The sequence below is a fragment of the Amblyomma mixtum genome, chromosome 3 (assembly GCF_055824585.1).
Source record: "Amblyomma mixtum isolate Tamu chromosome 3, ASM5582458v1, whole genome shotgun sequence".
Classification (NCBI taxonomy): Eukaryota; Metazoa; Arthropoda; class Arachnida; order Ixodida; family Ixodidae; genus Amblyomma; species Amblyomma mixtum.
The window spans coordinates 181,791,233-181,813,403 of NC_143014.1; the positions used below are offsets into that span (position 1 = coordinate 181,791,233).

Sequence of the window (22,171 nt, forward strand, 5' to 3'; positions counted from 1 at the left end):
ATTCTTACCCTTCTAGTTATTTCCCTCTCATGATCCGGATCAGCGGTCACTACCTGCCCTAAGTAGGCATATTCCCTTACTACTTCCAGCACCTCGCTACCAATTGCGAACTGCGGATATTGAAAATATCCGTTTATATTGCCGGTTGCAATTCACTGTCTTACAACTTGTACAACTGATAGGCGCTTTCTAATTAGTGCGGCAGCCCCGCTGCTTATGTAGGTGACCTGACATTATCGGAGGTATTTTAAAAGCAAGTATACTTTTTCTGGCTGCGCCTAGGTATTTTTTTGCGTCAGATTATGTGCACCAATTTTTTCCCACAAGATTCTGCGTAGACCAATTTTCGCCCGCCAAATTTTGTGCCCTGATTTTTGTCTGCAGTGCTGCCATCCGTGGCCAAAGGGTATGGTTTCTACGTCAAAGCAGTCGCACTGCATGCCATTCATGTGGTGCAGGTGGATCTGCCCAGGACCTGCACCTGTGCATACAGTCAAGGTGCGGGAGGTAGGTGACATCTCGAGCAATAGACATACAGGAAAGCGTCATCTGCTCCCGCGCAGTCCCAGAGGCCCTGGAAGAAAGTGCACTCAAGGGGTGCCTCGAAACAGATGCCCAAAGCACGGCGTCAGAGGCATACATCGGTAGATTTTTTTTAGTTCCAAATTAAAAAAAAGTAAAAGGCAAATTGCTTTTGACTTTTTTTTAGCCTGGGGCTATATTCGGGGCTACGGCGGGTACCATGCAAGAGGCAGAATGCTTTAATTAGTTTGCTGATTAAATACATGCGTTAATTAACTTTTCTCATTTTTATTTTAGGAGGTATGCTGTGCTATCAGAATTGAAGATCGTCCTCCAAGCAGTCTAGCCACACTGGCGGGCCGGCTGTTTGGCCATGTTTGGCTGCCAGTATCGCTTCGCTCCGGGTCGGAACTCAATGCGCCCTGTCATTGTACTTACTATCCGACGTCAAAGCAACTGCGTGGCCGTTGTCGTTTGTGGAAGCGGAAAAAAAAATCTCGCGGTATTCTCGCTTGTGACGTGTGACAGCATCGTCTTCGGAATGGCGTCGCGGAGTGAAGGAAGGTTATCACCAGAAGAAAAAGTGGACATGGTTGTCGCATATGTAACCATGGAGAAGAGCGTCTGGGGGCGCCGGCTTCCAGCGGAGACGTCGTTTGTGAGGACTTTCAGCAAATTTGCTTCTAAATGTTATGTGGCGTCAACAAGAACCCCTAAAGTGTATGTTCTGGGCGAATAGTTTGAAATCGGCGTGCTTGCATTCGAAAGAGCGAAGCCTGAGACCAGCATTCGACAAATAGCCCAGTGTTCCGGTGCAAGCATGAGATCACTGTGGAGAATACTTGTCAAGCACTGCATGTATCCTTTTCATGTGAGTCTGCACCAGCAGCTCAGTGAGAGAGACTTTGACCGAAGGCAGGATTTTTGTAACTTGGCCCTGATTCAGTTAAACATAGATCCTAGCTTTTTACCGAAGGTGCTCTGAAAGGATGAAGCACAGTTTTGTCGTAATCCGTCTGTGAACCTGCCCAGTGACCATTACCGGGCTGGTGTGAACCCTCACTGGCTTCAAGCGCATAAACAGCAACAAAGGTAGGCAGTCAACGTTTGGGGCGGCATTTTCAACGACCGAATCGTTGACCCCTACTTTTATGAAGAGTCACTGACAGGGAGAAAGTACTGCGACAAATTTCTCGAAGAAGTTTAAGATTTCATTGGAGACCTGCCTCTCAAAGTGCTCAGGGAAGCGTGATATCAACGATGGAGTGCCGGCGCATTCTTCTGAGCGTGCTCTGAAGCATCTCTATGCAGGATTTCCAATGCAAGGGATAGGATGTAACGGCCCCGTACCATGGCCCCCAAGGTCTCCAGACTTGACCCCCTTGAGTCTTCTTCGTGTAGGGGTTCATAAAAAAATAATGTTTTCATTGATGAGTCTGCCCGTGTAGAAGATCTTAAGGCGAGGATCATCGCAGCATGCACAGCAGTTGAGCCTGCAATGCTGAGTGGGGTACTCGGTACCGTGCGTGAGTGATACATGATGTGTGTTGCTGCGGAGGGACAGCATTTCGAGCACTTCTCATAAAAGTTCTGTTTTCTTCTAGTACCGCTTCCTAGTTTGCATGTGAGTCTACAAACTGTGATTTTGCCACTAAAGAAACAATTCAATAAAGTGTTTTCGTCAAATCTGCACACATTGCTTAACTATTTGGAAGTAAACAATCAGTTCTTTTTTTGTGTGTGTGTCCGTTCAGAATTCTGAGTTCTGAGTTTTAATTTGGTCTTGAAGATATTCAGTGCCAGATGAGTGCTGCCAATGAATCATAACAGGGACTTTCGCTTCTAAAAAAACTTGCCTAGAGTAGGTTTTCAAGTAAGCAAGTTTACTGTAGCAAGCGATTAACAAATATTTCAGTTGTGAAATGTATCAGGCACTAAACGTTACATGCGCTGTCAAGTTAGCCATGAGTCCCTAAAGCATCACTCTGAGCTCCATCTAGAGTCCGCTACCATGGGGTGGCAGTTCCATTATCGAGAGATTTCGCAATTGTTTTGCCTTGAGCGGAATAAGTGCTTTCAAAAGAAAAGAAAATTTAAATCCCCCTGGAGCTGTGGCCAAGCCGTGGTTTGCAGTAACTATTCTCGCAAGGAGCATGAATTCACGCGCAAGATTTTTCCAACCCGGGTGTCAAGACAGACAACACATCCGAGGTGCTTGCATGTGCACAGTGCGGCAAATAAAAAGTTTTGCCGATGCAAAGCACATCGCGCATTCTGCGGTTGAAAATAACGGGAGCCCTTCTTTTTGCCGCTCCAACAAGGGCCAGTCCGGAGCGCGCGCCTGCGTCTCGTGCGCCCCAGACCGGCGGTGCTCCAACAGTACACAAGAACCACGCAGTTATCTGGTGCCCGCCGTCACCCCCAATATAGCCCCAGGGTTAAAATCAATCTAAAGCAAGTTGCTTCTTTTTTTTCAATTTTGAACCTTCTAAAAAAAAACACCGGGTATAGTAGATGTCGTCCATAGCAGCAGACGACACATTGCAAATTTTATTTTCTACATAAAAAAATGGCTGAGGCTTAGCTAAGGTTAAGCCTAGTCAGATGCGAAGCATATTGATGGCTAGGCTTGGTAATACATGGCTTTCCTTGGTTGACGTTCATCACGCTCTTCATCGGTCTCTGTGGCACGCTGAAGCTTTCGCTTCTCGTTCAAATCAGCCCTGCTTCTAGGCGGCATCCCAACACCTGGCCGCCTCGTAAGTGCCCGGAGAGCGAGGCAAGCTCAGCTTTATACCGCTGCTGTAGCGTCACGTGGTCAGCTGCAGCGCCTCTCATGTGGAGCCTCCACCGCCGCGGCCGATCGCGCGAGCCGGCAGCCCATCTCTCCTCTGCTGTGACGTCATGTTGTCACGTGGTCAGCCGCCGCGCCTCTGATGTGGAGCCTCCACCGCCGCGGCCTACCGCGCGAGCCGGCAGCGCATCTCTCCTCTGCTGTGACATCATGTTGTCACGTGGTGTCACGTGGTCCCGCTAAAGGTCAATGGTAGCTCCACCGCCGCGCTCGACGGGCTGTAGTGTAGCTCTAGTTATAAGCGTCGCATAAAAGGTGGACGTATGAGATTAAGAAGTTTCCGGGAATACGCTGGCCGCAACTGGCAAAAGACAGGGTTAATTGGAGAGACATGGGAGAGGCCTTTGCCCTGCAGTGGGCGTAGTCAGGCTGATGATGATCGTGATTGTTAAAATTTATTTTTACATTTTCTGGCAATGCTTGACACGAAGCAAAAAAATTCCTATTTCTAGCCAATGTACCCATGTACCCATTAGAAAATCTGTGGGTGCACATCGGCACCGACGATCGGACGCAGCACTTCCCGAATGCGAAGCAGATGCTCCACCACAAGGGCACCACACCAGAGAACTACTGCAGCTCAAAATTAAAAGATGAGATCGGAAAAGATGGTTTATGGAGGTTTAACGCCCCAAAGCGGCACACGCAAGAAGAGACGCCGTACTGAACGGCTCCGGAAATTTCGACCACCTGGGGTTTTTAAACGTGCACAGACATCGCACAGTACACGGGCGTCTAGAATTCCGCCTCCACCTAAATTCGACCGCCACGGCCGGGATCGAACCTGTGTCTTTCGGGTAATCAGCCGAACGCCATATCCACGGAGCCACCGTGGCGGCAGATCGAAAAAGACAAATAAATCAATACCCCAAATTTTCACTACAAATTGAACGTTTATCATATCAAATAACATATACGTACACCGTTTAACAAAGTTGTTTGAAACATCAAACGACAACAATAAAAACCGCAAAACAATAAACACACTAGAGTGCTAGCAAAATTAAGCACCAAACACTAATCGCCTTGTCAAGGCTTCCCGAAGACCCGAGGGGCACATGCAGTGGATACACATCTTCGGTAGTGCATCGCCACATGTTAGAGTTCAGCGCACGTGACGAGCTTGACGTCCTCAAAGTCCCAGTGTTGAGCAGCCGCCACAGACATGAGCGACGCCAGAAACCTTGCAGGCCCGTTTTGCCACGAACGTCTCCGGCAACTATGCCCAGACGCTTACACTGGGTCATGGAACGACGGCTGCACGGCTGCCGGACCAGAACAGCGCTGGGCATCGCACATCTCTCGATCGTGTCCGCGCGAGCAGCTGCTTGGCCAGAGCCGTCCTTGCGGTGCCTGGTGGTGTTTGTGCCGCCGGAGACGAACGCAGTCTTCAAGATGAGTCGTGGGCACACTTGCCAGCGCACTCGGCTGTCCGGATGGCCAGCTGGTACGTCGACAGTGGGATCACGGCTACTGGCATCTGTACCGGCTCGTACGAAGCGTCTGGTGAGGCACTGTCGCTGAGCGGAGTCAATGCGAGTGTCTTGCTGGACTCCGCCTGTACACGAGCCACGAAGGCCGTGCTGGTCATTACAGCCTTGACACCGTCAGCCTGAACGGACGTGGGCTTAGCGTACATGTCCTGCAGGACGCTGCGCAGGAGCAGGAAGCGCGGGATCTAATCCTCAATGCTTACGAAAAGGTCCGCGAAACCGCGAACCACTACAGTACCGTCCTCGACCAACTCGTTCCACGTAGAACGGAGCTATTACCGAATTCGCGACGAATGGCCACGTCAGCTGCTAATGATGTCGATGCTACTGCGGAGACTGCGGGAACATCTTGAAACACTGATCTCCACTAGGGGGCTGGATGGCGCATTGAGCGAAGCCACCAGAAGTAAGCGGCCTTGTCCCGGAAGTCAGCCTTTGGCAGTGCACGAAATCGCACCTCAGCGCGGTTTTTCAGTTCCAGTTTTGTTTTCCCACTAAGCATTTCGTCTTTTCGCAGTTCTCGTCTTTTTACATCACAATGCCGACCTGTCGCGCCGTCAACTGAGCAAGGAGACCAGCGAAGTCTTCAGGAAAGACGTCTAAAAAATAAGGGTCTATTGCATCTCAATCGGATGACACTAGCAGACGACAGGACGTCGCTACACACAGCAAGTATGGAGCTCCGTCTGATCAACTCTGTGTCTCTTCGCGCTAGCTTCGCCAACTCTGCTCGTTACTGTCATGCTTGATCCCACGCTCAAGCCCAAGTTATGCTATCAATGGGGGATAAATATAAGAAAGAATAGGTGGAAACATCCACCAGGCAGCTGACTTTGCAGCGACCATTTTACCGAATTATGTTTAGACCGAACCGCAGCAAGGGCTAGGCTACTTTCTGGTGAGGTGTCGACAGTGTTCGGTTGGTTCACATTACTGCCTCCAGAAGGTATGGTACTGCTTTTTCGACGGAGCGTGCCATGTACTGATTCGTATTGTAGCAAGTTAAGCCTGAATGGGCTTTTATTCGTGCTGCTTCGTGCAGTTGACTTCTAACAGCGCTTCTCACGCGCACTGCAGCATTGTCAGTCTTAAGAGTCGTTCCTCTCACGCTGTGCCTGTTCTTTGCTACACGAAAATTTGGTTTTAAGATGACCTACCATCATCGTCATCGTCATTCTACTACTTCTCCTTCGCGCTCGGGAGACAAGAACCAGACAAGAACATAGTGTTTAATGCACGTGCTCCTTTGCCGCGGCAGGGTGAGACCTGCATGCCTGTTTTCTTCGGCTTCTCTGAAATTACAGGGTTCTGCACTCAATGCTCACATTTCTCGCGTTCAGCCTGCTTGTTCCTTTCATATAACAGTAGACATTACAAGTGAACAGCGCAAAAAACTGACAACGAAAGGGCGAAAGACGTGACTTTTTGCATTGAAATACACAGCAGACACCCGACTTCCGGGACAAGCCGTCCAACTTCCGGTGTACAGTGTCCCCTTCTAAACACTGTATTCCGGTGGCTTTACTCGTGCTCGTCTTGGAAAGCGGGAATGTGACATCCAGCCACCTAGTGGAGATCAGTGTCTTGAATGCAGGACCTATATGAAGTAAAGCCACGCACAGATGGCAGTGCTCCAGCGTGCGTATCCTAGTTCATGATTTTCGCTGCAAGGTTAAAAATTCTACCAGCGGTGCGGCGCTAATTTACGTCGTCGTTCTTGTGATGAGAATCACCCGGTGAAGGTAGATATTAAGACACTTCTTCCTCCTGTGGGCCATGAGGCACAGCCACGGATAAGGAAAGAACTGTGGGCGCCCCCATGGAATGGCATCCATGCACATACTTCCTTAATAACAACTAGAGCGAGTGATGGCGGCGCTGCACCTCATCCACTAAAGTAGCGCTGGGCATTAAAAATTTGAAAATATTTGGCAAAAGCCTTATTATTGTTGTTTATTTTCAATTATTTTAGAATTCTGTACACAGCTCCAACAATTACTTTTAAAGACACCTTATATTTCCAGTGTTGCCAAATTGAGCCGCTGAATACGTACAGCGTTGCCTGATTTTAATGGCTTAATAAATTATCTTTTTCTCTTAGGTCGGAGGTGTTTGCAGTCCCTTGCAAAAGTGTGTTTTTAGATTAGGAAATCGTTATCGGGAAAAAAGCAGTATCTCTTATCAGGCACACAGCCCGCACCGAGATTATAGTAGTACACTAGGCACGCCGGGAAAGCAGGCCTTTGAATTTTTCATCTGTTGGGTTGCTGATTGCCATACAGGCTAGATTTTGTTGTTTTCAATTTCGTTTCTGTTTTCGTTTTGTGAGTGCGCGCGTTTTGTTTAGTTTATGGAGGTTTAACGTCCCAAAGCGACTCGGGCTATGAGGGACGCCGTAGTGAAAGGCTTCGGAAATTTCGACCACCTGGGGTATTTAAACGTGTACTGACATCGTACAGAACACGGCCGACTAGAATTTCACTTCCACCGAAATTCGACCGCCACGGCCGGGGTCGAACGTGTCTTTCGGGTCAGCAGCCGAACGCCATATCCACTGAGCCACCGTGGTGGCAGTTCGGAAAAGAGAGAAATAAATCAATACGTAAAGCCCTAGTAGCACAGTATGTTACTGCAATGTTGCAACAACATTGCCAATGTTGTACTATGTTGTGCTAACATTCTTCAACATTAGATAATGTTGCTGCAATGTTACCAAGCAACATGCTGATAACGTTGCCCTAAAGTGGTCTTTTTACATTGCAGCAATATTGTCAAATGATGAATAAATGTTGAATCACATACGATGACATTGATATAACATTCATGCTATAGGTTAATTGTCTGCCCTCTCGGGCTATTTCTGAAGCCCAAATAGAAAAGCCGGTACCAGATCACTTAATTCTACTCACCATGACAGTATTAATTTATTTATTTATTTATTAATTTTTACTTCGAGGGCAAGTTTGCAAGTTTGCATATGCAAATGGTGAGCAGTCCAAGTGTACTTGCACTCTGTGACACTAATGTAGAAAGATATATTTCTATCTAAAATATTTTTAATGAGCTGGAAGTACGTTGTTTTTCAATTAAACATGCAGACAAAATTAAAACTGCCGAAGAAATTTAGTTCTGGTTTCACTGACGCCCCGCAGTTTAATGACCATGGAGATCACTATCACAAATCCAAATCATCCAAATCCAAACCGCGGCCGCGCCGAGAGCCAATCCTGCGATGCGCGCTCATCGGAGAACCTGCGTTGCGTGTCAGCGGCAGTCGTGGCAAGATATTCACGTTTTTTGTTCTTCTAGTACAGTTTTTCTTGCGGTCGCCGTGCCCGCGCTGCTGTGTTTCGTTGTGGTTTCACTGGAATTCAGCTGAAACAACAAAGGCTTGCCCAGAGGATGACCTCAATGGTGAGTGATTTCTAGACTTCCATTGTTGTGCTGTGAGTTGTGTTGGTTCTTCGTGATAGTTTGATAAAGTGTTACATTCGTTGTATCATGAAGAGAATGAAGTGTTCGCTAAGCGAAGTGTCCATTCAGCAACGACGCCGAAGAACAGCAGAGGTTGTTCACGACGAACTAGAAAACTGTTTTTCTGTTGTTAGGCTTGATAATGGTCATGGCAGCAGATTGTACGCAACATGAGCAGAACAGTATCAAGATGCCTTTTGATCGCATAATATTATTTTATCCTCTTTATCAGCGCCAGGCGAGGACGCAGTTGAAAGCCGCAGTTCACTTGTCGGATTTTAGCACCGCTAGCAGCATCTCTGACATAGAAAGGGCAACATAGGAGTTGTCGCGGATTTCTGACAATAAGGAGTTGGTGGTTTATGAAGATAGGATGACACTTGAGTCTGGTGCCGCTACTCAATGTCTAGAGCACGACTTGCGCGAGTGGGCAATTAATAGCCTGCTTCTCACCTGCATTCCCTGCTTAAAGTGCTGAAGCCATACCATCCAGAGTTACGCACGGATGCTAGAAAATTACTAAAGACGCAGAGGCATACTGATCCAGCAGTGATGACCGATGGTCATTACCACTACTTTGGAATGTTTCGTTCTCTGGAAGAACATGTGCATGTTCCTTAACGTCTGCACTTTGTGCGAGGGCATTACACCAGTTCTCATGCATTCTACTGGAAGATAGTATAAATCCAGCGGCATTTTAAGCAAGGAACCAGAATTTGTTCTTTCACTCGAAACTGACGCTGCTGCAGTATACTAGTCTTTGCCTTCTCATTCCCAATCAGATGTATACCCTTATAACCAACATTTATGGGACTGTGCAGCGATTTGCGCCAAGGGTAAGAAAAGTGAAATATTCATTGTTGTTCAATCATCCTTCATCATCGTCAGCCAGACTATACCCACTGCAGGGCGACAGACTCTCCCATATTCCCCAAATTAGCCCTTTCCTGTGCTAGCTGCATCCACTTGACCCCTGCACCCATCATCAGTTTGTGATCTAGCTTATGTAGCCCCAGGAAGAATCGGCCGTTAGCAACTTTGCCTTTCAAATTGTGCACAGCAGTGAGACTGAAAAAGACTATAGGCTGGGCCTGCCCTCTTCGCTCGGTTTACTTTGTCGGCCACCTGCCATGGCACAATTGAGGGAAGACAAAGGGAGTGATGTGCAACCACCTCCAGCCGGCTACGCCTTCATCTACAAACGCCCTTGTGGTTTTAAGCAATTGAATGGTCGTCCCCATGGATGACATCAGTATGTCCGCTTGTAAGGCAGGATTCAAGCGAGACAGCAGCACTGGAAATCGCTGTGAGGTGCGGGAATGGGAATTTTTGTTTGTAAATTATTTGCTTGCTTTGGAGGAATTTTAGGTGGCATGAATGGTCGATGTCTTTTATGTAATGAATGCATTTTTTAGCCACTTTCAGAACAATTTGTTGCTCAGGCTGTTAAAATATGCTCGCGGTGCCAGGGAAGGGCATTTTTTTTTTCACTATTTTGGTTTGAGCCAAGTGACTGGACATAAGTTCTTTAAACAGAGCTGTCCAATGTCTGTGTTCCTTGAGGAGTGTAGAAGATTTGTTATTAGACGTGTATGCTTATATTAGGAAATTTTTGTTCTTTTTTTTTTTGCAGGGATGCAGCTTCGCTTGTGACATCATGAATTAGAAGAGACCATCATCGCGAGCAGCTGGAGGCTACCAGAAGACAAGCATATTTTAGACGTGCTAAATTGTTCAGGCAAATGTTGACAGTACTTTAAATTTGTAGTTTTCCAGTGCAACGGTGCATGACCAAAGAAGGGAAGAAGGATACTTGAAGAAAACAGCGCAGCAACAGGGACAAGAGAGAAGATGGGACAGGTGCTGACCAGCAACTGAAGGTTTATTGAAAAGGAACGCATAAAACATACTCTCTTCACAACCAAGAGTGCGCATAAACTGCGCGAATAACACTGATAACCTGTCAACTTCAGTCATGGTGGTCAGGATACAATAGTTCACAATCATGAACAAGTACGGACAGTCGTTCATGACTGTGAACTGTTGAATCTTGACCACCATGACTGAAGTTGATAGCTTATCGGTGTTGTTTGCGCAGCTCATGTGCGCTCTTGGTTGTAAAGTGAGTATATTTTAAGTGTTCCTTTTCAATAAACCTTCAGTTGCTGGTCACCACCTGTCCCATCTTCTCTCTTGTGCTTGTTGCTGCGCTGTTTTCTTCAAGTATGTACCAACTTGCCGTTTTACTGAAGTTGGGAAGAAGGATAAAACACAGCGCTCACTGCCAACTGGTTATTTAACGGCACAGACACTGCTTAAATGCCCTCAGACCAGCCTTTATCATAAAAACTATGAAAGAAACATCATATCTGCATTATATGATACAATTGAAGTATTGCTCGCACATTGTGAACCAGCTTTTTTAATATGATGCGTCTCTGTCGCTTCACATGTGGTTTGTGGTCTGCTTCTGCTAAGGATCTTCGCACTTGAAAATCTCTGTACAATCACTGCAATGCTTGACAAGTTTGGAACCTGTCTTCATTCTTTAGATCTCTTGCATGCAGATTGCATTTATGGGCCTCTAGCATTTTGCCTCCATCGAAATGCAACCACCGCGGCCAGGATAGAACCCGTGTCTTAACAGGCCAGCAGCGAGCACCATAACCACTGAACCACCGCGGCGGCTCATGTATCTGTGTGTGTGTGTTCCGTAGGGCTGGAAAACTATGCACTTAAATCAGTGATGTCAAACAGCCCAACAACTAACTCTGCTGTTCATAATACCTCTGCTCCTTGTTTCTGAATGGCCAACTAGGTTGAACTGCTACTTTGTTTATTTGTTGCAATTTTGTGCACAAAATGAATGTGTTATATTTGGGAAATACAAAGTCCAGGTGGTGCATGTTTTCAAGGTGTGCTATTGTTGTGTAAATAGTTTACTCAAGTGTTTTGTATTTATAACATGCCAGTTGAGAGGTGTGTGCACGTTTTCATGCTATGGTAATGTGCCTAGTAACTGTTTAAAACATTAGCTCTGGTTCTTGTTCCCGAGTAGCTGACATGTGTACTGTTTTTTTTAGATTTGTTGCAAAATTCTTTATGAAGTAAATAAATAAATCATATCCGTGAAAATGTAAGCCCTCGTGTTGCATTTTTCAAGCTGTATTGTTGAGTGTATTATAAGTCTGCTTCCTTTTTCGAAATTATATTTCTGTCTATTTAAATAAATCAGTCTAATTGTCAGAATAACCATGTCATGGAATCTTGTTGCATCTAAACGATAGGAGCACTGGTAGAGAGCTAATGAATGTAACATTTAAGGATTTATTTAGAGCAAGCGGTCTGGAAAGTATGGAAATACAATGTGTTGTGCAGTGCAGTCTTGTATTTGTATTCTATAGCAAGCACCGCATTACTGTGTAGCAAGGAGTAATGCTAAATTGCTCATTCTTGTAACCTTAAGCTGCTGTAACCATTCTGGTATGATGATGCCATTGTACACAGTTTAGTCTTTCAAGAGATCACTTTATGGAGCAGCAGCCGTTATTGGTCGCTGAAATATTTCAGTAATTTAGAATGCTGTCTAAATGTTTTTGAAACATTATGACAGCATTGCAGCAATATTGTAGTAACATTGTCGTGGGAATGTTGCATGTGTGCGAATAAAAAGTTGTATCAACATTAAGAAAATGTTGTAGCAATGTTGCATTAATATTGTCTCCAGAAGTTGCTTTAACATTGACTGAAAGTTGATGTAACATTGGAGCAATATTGTCTCAACGTTGTCTTATGTATGTTGCGTTAACGTGGCAAAAAGAGGACGCTAGCCACGTTAAGGCAATGTTAGAAGGTAACGTTGTGACCACACTGAGGCAACAAAGCGTGCTACTAGGGAGTTTTCGCTACAAATTGAACGTTTATCAAATAAAACAACATATACGTACACCGTTTAACACAGTTGTGCGAAACACCAAATAACAACAATAAAAACCGCAAAATAATAAACACACTTGAGTGCGAGCAAAATTAAGCACCAAACGCTAACAGCCTTGCCAAGGCTTCCCGAAGACCCATGGGGCACATGCAGTGGATACACATCTTCGGTAGCGCATCGCGAAATGTTAGAGTTCAGCGCACGTGACGTGCTTGACGTCCTTAAAGTCGCAGTGTTGAACAGCCGCCACAGTATCCACGATCACAGGAGCGACTCCAGAAACCTTGCAGGCCGCGGTTTTGCCACCAGCGTCTTCGGTTGCAACTCCCACCCGCCTAGACTGGATCATGGAAGGATGTCTGCACGGCTGCAAAACCAGAACAGCGCTCGGCATCGCACATCTCTCGATCGCGTCCGCGCGAGCAGCTGCTTGGCCAAAGGCGTCTTGGCGGTGCCTGGTGGTGTTTGTGCCGCCGCAGACGAGCGCTGTCTTCAGGATGGAGTCGGGTACACTTGCCAGCACACTCGGCTGTCTGGACGGCCAGCTGGAGCGTCGGCAGTGGGATCACGGCTACTGGCATCTGTGCCGGCTCGTACGAAGGGTCTGGTGAGGCGCTGTCGCTGAGCGGTGTCAATGCGAGTGTTGTGCTGGACTCCGCCTGGACACGAGCCACGAAGGCCCTGCTGGCCATTACAGTCTTGACGGCGTCAGCCTGAATGGACGTGGGCTTAGTGTACATGGCCTGCAGGACACTGCGCAGAAGCAGGAAGCGCGGGATCTAATCCTCAATGCTTACGAAAACGTCCGCGAAACCGCGCACGTCGACAGCACCGATCTCGACCAACTCGTTGCATGTAGAACAGAGCTATTACCGGATATCTTTCTCTATGGATTCTCGACGAATGGTCACGTCAGCTGGTAATGATGTCGATGCTGCTGCGGAGACTATGGGAACATGTTGAAATGGCAGCGCACAAATGGCTTGATGGCTTGATAGTAGCGACGTCCTGTCGTCTGCTAGTGTCGCCCCATTGAGATGCAGTGGGGCCTTATTTTTGAAACGTATTTCCCGAAAACTTCGCTGGTCTCCTCGCTCAGTTGACGGCGTAGCAGGTAGGCATTGTCATGGCAAGCATTTCTAGGGACCCTGCTTTCGGGCGCTCAATGAGCCATCAGCCCCGTAGTGGAGATCAGTGGTTAAATGCGATCTGCTTGACATGCAGGCGAACGGTCCTTCTAAAACAGTCGCTAATGCTACTAACTTGCCAAAATAAAATATTTCAGTGTCTTTTGATCCAATTATTACACAGACAGTTATTTTCGACAGCAAAATGACCAAAAATTAAAGTAAAGCGAGAAAAAAAAACGTATTACAGTGGCGCCATCTACTGAAAAAATTGTCAACTACAAACCGTTATAGCAAGAATATTTTCCATCACGTAGCGTCTAATGTTCAAAAAACTTTTGTAAACTTAATATAAATGATTGTGCTACATCATTTAAGTATATAAAACACCGCGACAAAGCTCGAAATATATTTCTCTTTAGTTCCGGACGTTTGTGTTCGGTTCTGGGCAGTTGCAGACGGTTACCTTGCAGCCTGTGGTCCCATTAGTGTTGAGTGCAAGGAATCGCGAGCGGATCTCAAAAACTAGGCTGTATTGCAGCTTAAACTTTATCGTCGAAGCAAGGTAAGTCATCGCGAAAAGCAACAACACCAGTAGTTGGTTGTAAACATGCCCACCGGAATCGCATGGACGGCTGAATCGGCTGAAGCGGGCGGCTCTCGCTGGCGGCGTATGCGCACTCTGGACCCGCTATTCCGCTATGCCCGCAGTTGCGCAAAGCCCCCAATACTAAAACTCTTGCCCAGAGCTCGCATGACTGCAGCGAATGTCTTCGTGCAGCCTTCTGTTCCGCAGCTTAATTTGCGGCACTCTGAACAAATACGGCATTCTTTCGTAGGCAGAGCGGCGATCTTCCGTAAACAACAACAAGGGCGTTAGCTACTGTGATGCGCAGCTGATGCGGCAACGCCTTGAGAATAAACCCGTCTTTTATGGTGATCACCAATTACCTGGACGAAGTCTGTGCGACATAGAACTTGCTTGCAGGCCAAAATTCTTCCGAAGGGCTCCAGTACTTTACGCGTGGCATCGTCGCTAGTATGATTTGGTATCCGGTGCAGCATTTTTTTTTTACCTTTTAACCATTTGTTTAGCAGCCATTGAATGCGTCGTTACAGCGCAGATGTGATTCATCCGGTAGGCACCTATCGACGCCGCGTCTATGACGACCTCGAGCTGCTCCATTTCTTCTTCGAATTGACCGATGTGATAAGGCCAGCCAGACACACCGCATTTCATAAGAACACTAATCAGGGATGCATTTCCATTTGGCAGTTCGGGACGAAACCGTATAACTATGGTAAGCATCGGCAAACACAGTGCTCATGCTTCCTATTATCGTTGCCTCTTGCCTGCCGGTGGTGGTATCTAGAAGTCAACAAGACGAGCCGAAGCAAGAAGGTGTTCTAGGCATTAATAAGTTCACCACTGAAGTGCACATGGCGGCAGGATGCCCATAGTGAAGCTGCCTCTGGGACACCTTGACTCGGCCATGGACACCCAGGCGCAAACTTTGGCAGCATAATAGTAGGTAAAAATAAAGGGCAAGAAAAAAAAACCTGGTCTCACCGAGATTTGAACTCGGATTGCTGGATTCAGAGTGCTAACCGTTAGCACCATGAGACCACACCTTCCGACGCCGGGGATCGAACCCGGGCCTCCTGGGTGAAAGCCAGGTATCATAGCCACTAGACCACGCCGGACCGCAATGGCTGTGGGCCATTCTAGGCATTATATAATTGCAAAAACTCTTGCAACAGAGTTTTAGTATAGCGTTAGCGCGATAGTGGACCTATGGGAAATTACGCTAGCGGGCTGCAAGCAACTTATCCCCACAGACAGTTCTGGTCAACGTTCTTAGACAGTTTCAGTTTCGCAGCTCCTCTCTGGAAATGGCTAAAGTGGCGGGCGTGGGAGCTAGTGGCGCTGCAGTCGAGCTTTTCTGCATCGTCTGCTGCTGCGGGAGATCGTTCGCTACAGTAGGGAGGGCTAGTCGGACTTACAAGTTGGTTTTCGCGTGGATGGCGCTCTTAGTGATTGTGAAGACTTCTCTGCGGTGAAATATGTGCACTTGATGACTTCAAGTGAGTGCTACACATACGATCTTGCTTTGCGCCTCGCTGCAAAAGTGGCAACAGAAACTGCCTGGCGGTGACAACCAGTTTAAAAGGTGGGAGCATATATTGCGTCGCAGGAACAGCTGTATCGCACATCTGAGGTACGTGAGCGTCAATCTGAGCATGAAAACGCTGCCAAGGACTACAAGCACGTTGTAAATGGGCAAGAGGTGTGAATTCCCCGCGGGAACTGCGCGCTGCTCGGTACCGTCCCTGGACTCCTTCCCCGTCTCCTGGAGTGAATCTCAAAACCAGGAAGCGTGCAATGCAGGCGAAAGCCACCCAAAAAGCGTGCTTTATGCAGGCTTGTACGTCCGGAGATCCTTGCATCGACAGCAAGTGTACAACGTCGTCTTCAAGCTAGCCGCTCGTATGCCCTCATTTCGAATGAGTTGGTGCCGCTTTTCTGCTCGGCGATACCAGTATTCGTCTGCACTGAAGCTTGATGGCCTGGCGACTATGACGCGACCCTCACGGACTCGTGACATGAAGCTATGCAGGATGAAATAACAGGGATGGTATATAGAGTTTTCTACTGTAGCTGCAGACCGTCTAATAATTCCTAAGGTTGTTGTCATGAGGATTGCAGCTGCGTCGTGAATGGCTGCAAGCTGCACAAGCAGCTGTTAAAAACTGCAGCCTTTGTAGCGGGCCTTGAGAGAATCCTGATGGAAACAGGTGGCTTAAATATACGTATCTGTGCTGGTGTAAATACGACTCTCATCAACAGAGGGCAATGTCCGAAACAGTTCATAACAGACAACCGCCGCGTGACAGAAAAAAAAATTACCGACGATTACGTTACTTCCTAATGCGAAATTTGAGCGCAGCAAATAAGCTGTTTCCCCTTTTCGAGAGTGAGTCAACCCCAGCTGCGGAGTTGGTTTCAGGGACAACGCCGCCGATGCCGACACAAACAATATGATACCCTCGCTTCCGCAGCGCTAAGAACCAGGTCTAGCCGTGGGAAGGTGGTCACGTATTCGTCGACGTGCCGGGGCCTACGTGAAATAACCGGCGCGTCGGCAACTGAAGAGCACCCTATCCGCCACACAAGAACAGGGGGGGGGACCCTTTCCTCCTCTTTCTGCATGGCGGCGACGGTGTTCTATGCAGTCACGTTATCTTTACTCTCTAGCGGCGTCAGCGGCATCCAGCGGTATCAGTCGGTCGCTGCTAGCGCTGGGGGGATGAAAGGGGGGCGGAGCTGGTTACGAGGCCGACGACAACGCCGACGACGACGCGAAACCCAGGAACGGACGCCAAAGAGCTGCGCTCTAAAAAAAGCAAAGACCCCGCGCTGAAGGCAGCACTCTCAGAAGTTACAAACCAAGGAACTCGCACTGGTTGATCTCCCGTGTCTGGAGCGCACGCCGTCCATGCCATCAGCATGTGGCATGATAGTGCACAGCTAGATGCTTGTACACTGAAATTGTTCTGCATTGCACTCGATTTGCGTTAAGTGCTATAACCAATCAAAAGAACAAAGTGAAAAACTGAAATGCTTGGACGCCACGAGACGCACAGCGTAAGAGGGCGAAGCGCGCGTCTTCTAGTATCACGTCGTTTGTCCCAACCTTAGTGTGTGTACCCATCTGCCGCCAAGCAGCGTGCTAGATCATATTAATGTTTGTTCACACTGCCGAAAAAAAATGAATTTCCCAGCAGGCAGGGGTTCGGCGCCGCCTGTCTTTACGTAGGCGTTGCAGACGACGCATGAGACATGTAGAAACGCACGACTGCAGCACCGTTACTTCCAGCGACGTCCACGATAGGAACGCCACTGAGCGGCGTGTACAAAAAGCTGCGAAACCGAAACTGTCTGAACGTTGTTTCCCACTCGAGAAACCCAGCTTGCTGCGGAAATGGCTCCAAGTGGTGGCGCGAATGCACTTCAGGCACAGCAGATACCAGCCACCGCGCTCAGTTGACTTCGAGTCAGGCAGCATCCGATGCTTCGCATCTCAAATGAACTACCTGCGTAGCTCGATAACTACACTACCACAAAGCGTACCCACAAAGAACTGAAAACCAAACTGAACGGAAATCCCATCCGTAAGGCAGTCAACAAGCCACCAGATATCAATCCGAAGCCCTCTTTTCCTTTTCCAGCTTAGAGTGAGTTGTAAAACAATTAGGAATACAGAAAAATTAATGCGATTTTGGTAAACTATTTTTGAATTTTTAATTCATAGCGCGTCCTTGGTGGATGAAGCGCAGCGCAGCCAAGCACTCTCTCTAGTTATTAGTAAGAAAGGCTATGGACGCCATTCCATGGGGGCTTCCAATGTACCATCCAGCCCGCCCCCTATTGGAGATGAGTGGTTGTGCCTCATGGCCCTCAGAGGCAGCCGTGGCTCTAGCAGCAGCGGAGGGCTACCGATCCAGCAGGTCCTTAACCATACTCACAAGCTGCATGCCGCAACTACCGAAACCGCAGAATCAGCCACAGCGCACTCCGCATCATCCGCTCAAGTGGCAAAACCGAAAACAACCAGGCCAAACACATGATAGTTTGGGTACCGGGACATACCGAGATTACGGGAAATCAGGAGGCGGATAGGATAGCTCGAGGGTACGCAACAAACCGAGCATCCAACAATCCCGACCCCGCTGAGGAGCCCGAGCGCGTAGCCCAAAGCTATACAGAGATGCTAAACTAATACAGAGGGATGAGACGAAAATACCCGCCCCCACACAAACAACTAAATAGATTAAATAGAGAAGACGCCGTAGCATGGCGACAGCTACATACGAGAGCATTCCCGTGGCTAAACATGCTAAGCAAAATCTACACCACGCAGTACGAGAGCGAGTGCCAGTGGTGTGGAGACAAACCAACCCTATACCACAAGGGCTTGCCAGAAAATAGGCGAGCTAGCCATAATAGAAAACCCGAGTGCGAAACAGTGGGGGAGGATGCTATCAAGCGACATCCTAAAAGTCCAACGAGGACTAGTAAGGCGTGCACGCAGGGCAGCTACCCTCACCGGGGCCCTGGACTAGGGGAACCGACCCTGAAGGGAAGATGGAAGACTCCACCTGAAGCCGCAAAAACCACTGTAAAATACAGCAAATAAACGTTTTCCACCACCACCACCACAGGAGGAAGGAGTCCCTTAATATCTACCTGCACCAGGTGATTTTCATACCGACAAAGACGACCTAAATAAGCGCCGCAACGCAGATAGCGTTTTTTAACCAAGCGGTGAAAGGTATGAACTAGGATACGCACGCTGGAGCAGTGCCACCAGTGCAGAGCTTACCTCATATACGTCTTGCATGAAACCATTTGTGCGCTGCCCATTTCAAGGTGTTCCCGTAGTCTCCGCACTAGCATCGACATCATTAGCAGCTCACGTGGCCATTCATCGCGAATTCGGTAATAGCTCTGTTCTACGTGAAACGAGTTGGTCGAGATCGGTGCTGCAGTGGTTCGCAGTTTCGCGGACCTTTTCGTAAGCATTGAGGATTAGATCCCGCGCTTCCTGCTTCTGCGCAGTGTCCTGCAGGCCATGTACGCCAAGCCCACGTCCGTTCAGGCTGACGCCGTCAAGACTGTAATGGCCAGCAGGGCCTTCGTGGCTCGTGTCCAGGCGGAGTCCAGCAAGACACTCGCATTGACACCGCTCAGCGATAGTGGCTCACCAGGCCCTTCGTACGAGCCGGTACAGATGCCAGTAGCCGTGATCCCCCTGCCGAGGTGTCAGCTGGCCATCCAGACAGCCGAGTGCGCTGGCAAGTGTGCCCACGACTCCATTCTGAAGACTGCGCTCGTCTGCGGCGGCACGAACACCACCAGGCACCGCCAGGACGCCTCTGGCCAAGCAGCTGCTCGCACGGACACGATCGACAGGTGTGCGTGCCCTCCGCTGTTCCCTTGGTCCTGGCCGCCGTGCAGCCGTCGTTCCATGACCCAGTGTAGGCGTCTGGGCATAACCGCCGGAGACGTTCGTGGCAAAACAGGGGCCTGCTAGCTTTCTGGAGTCGCTCATGTCTGTGGCGGCTGCTCAACACTGGGACTTTGATTACGTCAAGCTCGTCACGTGCACTGAACTCTAACATTTGGCAATGCACTACCGAAGTTGCGTATCCACTGCATGTGCCCCACGGGTCATCGGGAAGCCTTGGCAAGGCGATTAGTGTTTGGTGCTTAATTCTCCTAGCACTGTAGTGTGTTTATTGTTTTGCGGTTTTTATTGTTGTCGTTGCGTGCTTTGCACAATTATTTTAGACGTTGTAGCTATATACTGTCTGATTTGATAAAAGTTCAATTTGTAGTGAAAACTTTGTGTATGGGTTTATTTCTTTCTTTTCCCACCTCGTCTTTTAATCTTTAGCTGCAGTTGCTATGGCGTGCGGTGACCTTGTGGTAGATCATCTGCCTCGCTTTCGGCAAAGGCTGGGCCTGATCGTCGTCGTCGTCGTTAGCGCAGTCTACCCACCGGTTTTCTGATGAGTACAAGATTTCTCCCGGCCTGACGCTCGGCTTTTCTGGAGTTAAATGCTTCAGAAAAAGGCCTTGACCGTGGCCGTTGCCTTCAGCTGCAGCTGTCACTTCGACTGTCGGAGGTGGTAATTTGGACTCTTATTCTCTGCTCTCCAGGGCGCATAGCTATGCAAAGGAGCGTGCGCCTTCCACGCTTACTGAGACCAGTATTACGTCTGCACTGAAGCTTGGTGGCCTGGCGACTCTTACGCATCCCTCTACGGACTCGCGACATGGAGCTATACACGATGTAATAACAGGGATGATGTGTGGAGTTCTCCACTCCAGAAAGCTACCTGTAGACCATGTAGTAATTCCTGAGGTCTTTGTCAACAGGATGGCAGCTGCGTCGCGACTGGCTGCAAGTTGCACAAGCAGATCTTGGAAACTCCAGCCATTATCGCCAGCCTTCAGAGAGGATCGATTGAAACAGGTGACTTAAATATACGAACCTGTGCAGGCGTAAATACAAATCTCGTAAACAGACGGCGAAGTCGGAAACTGTTCATCACAGGCAACTGCCGCGTGGTAGAAAAAAGAGCGAGGACCCGGCGCTGAAGGCAGCACTCTCGGAAGTTACAGACCAAGGAACTCGCACTGGTTGATCTCCTGTGTCTGGAGCGCGTGGCGTTCATGCCATCAGAATGTTGCATGATACCGCACAGCTCGATGCTTGTGCACTCAAACAGTTTCGGCATTGTATTCGATTCGTTTTAAGTGCTACATCCGACGAAAAGAGCACAGTGAGATCTGAAGTGCATGGACGGCATGAATCGCGCACCGTCTATTATAATGTCGTTCGTCCCAATCTCCCAGTGCGTACCTTGTTCCCTCCAAGGAGCGTGATATTCTCATCATGTCCCAACAAGGGGTCGGCCGTATTCTTCTTCTTTTCCACGGCCGGAAAGAAAAAAGTATTTCCCAGCAGGCATGGCTGCGGCGCCGCTTGTCTTTACGGAGGCGTAGCAGACGACGCGTGGGACATGTAGAAAAGCACGACTGCAGCGCTGTTAGTTCCAGCGACGTCCACAATAGGGAAGCCCCTGATTGGCGATCCTGAAACTGTCTAAAAGTCGGTTCTCGCTCGACAAACCAAGCTTGCTGCGGAAATGGCTCCATGTAGTGGGGCAAACAGACTTCAGGCTCAGCAGGCAAAAGGCAACGCGCTCAGCTCACTTCGCATCAAGCACCATAGGACGCTTCGCATCTTAAACGAACAACCTGCGCACCAAATAACGACACCACCACAAAGAGGGCGCGCGCGCGCGCACACACACACACACACACACACACACACACACAATGAATTCGAAACTGAACAACCCAAAAATTTAATCCATAAGACTATCAACAGGCCAGCAGATTTACGTTCGAAGCCCTGTTTTCCCGGCGTGCCCAGGGTAGGTGTCTAATCGAATTGTGCAGGCTTTTTCTCTGCTAAGAGATTCTGCTTTTACGATAACGATTTCCTAAACTAAAAACACTTCTCCAAGCGACTGCAGGTACCCCCTACGACAGAAAAAAACGGTATTTAATTCATTAAATCACTAATATCAAACAACTCTGTACTCATTCGAATATTCGATTGGCAACATTGAAAAATGTTAGGTGTTTTTAAAAGCGATATTTGCAGTTTCAGCGAGTTGTAAAACTGTAAAAAAAAATAAAAAATAACGTGAATATTGTGAAATATTTTTGAATTTTTTAATCCTAGCGCGTCCATGCTGGGTGAAGTGCAGCGCCGCCGCACACTCGGGTAGTAATTAAGAAAGCCTACGGAAATCCTTGCACGAGGGCACCTAATGCGCCATCCAGCACTCAATTAAAAATAAGTGGTTGTGCCTTATTAAATAAAGAGGAAGAAGTCCCTTAATATCTACCTACAACCGGCGATTGTCATCACGGCGACGACGTCGTAAACTAGTGCCAGCCCACAGGTAGCGTTCATTACCTAGCGGCGAAAAGCATAAACTACGACACGCGTGCTGGAGCAGTGCCATCTGTGCAAGGCTTTACTCATGCTTTACTTCATTTAGGTCCAATATCAAGCCATTTGTGCGCTGCCATTTCAACATGTTCCCATAGTCTCCGCAGCAGCGTCGACATCATTACCAGCTGACGTGGCCATTCGTCGAGAATCCATAGAGAAAGATATCC

The 22,171-nt window shown here is 48.2% G+C and overlaps 1 non-coding gene across 1 annotated transcript; it reads right to left on the bottom strand.

Annotated features, from left to right (window-relative positions):
• Positions 1-15,039: 15,039 nt before the first annotated feature.
• Positions 15,040-15,111, bottom strand: TRNAE-UUC (transfer RNA glutamic acid (anticodon UUC)). The gene has a single exon. It is a non-coding gene; the product is annotated as a tRNA-Glu (tRNA).
• Positions 15,112-22,171: the final 7,060 nt, after the last annotated feature.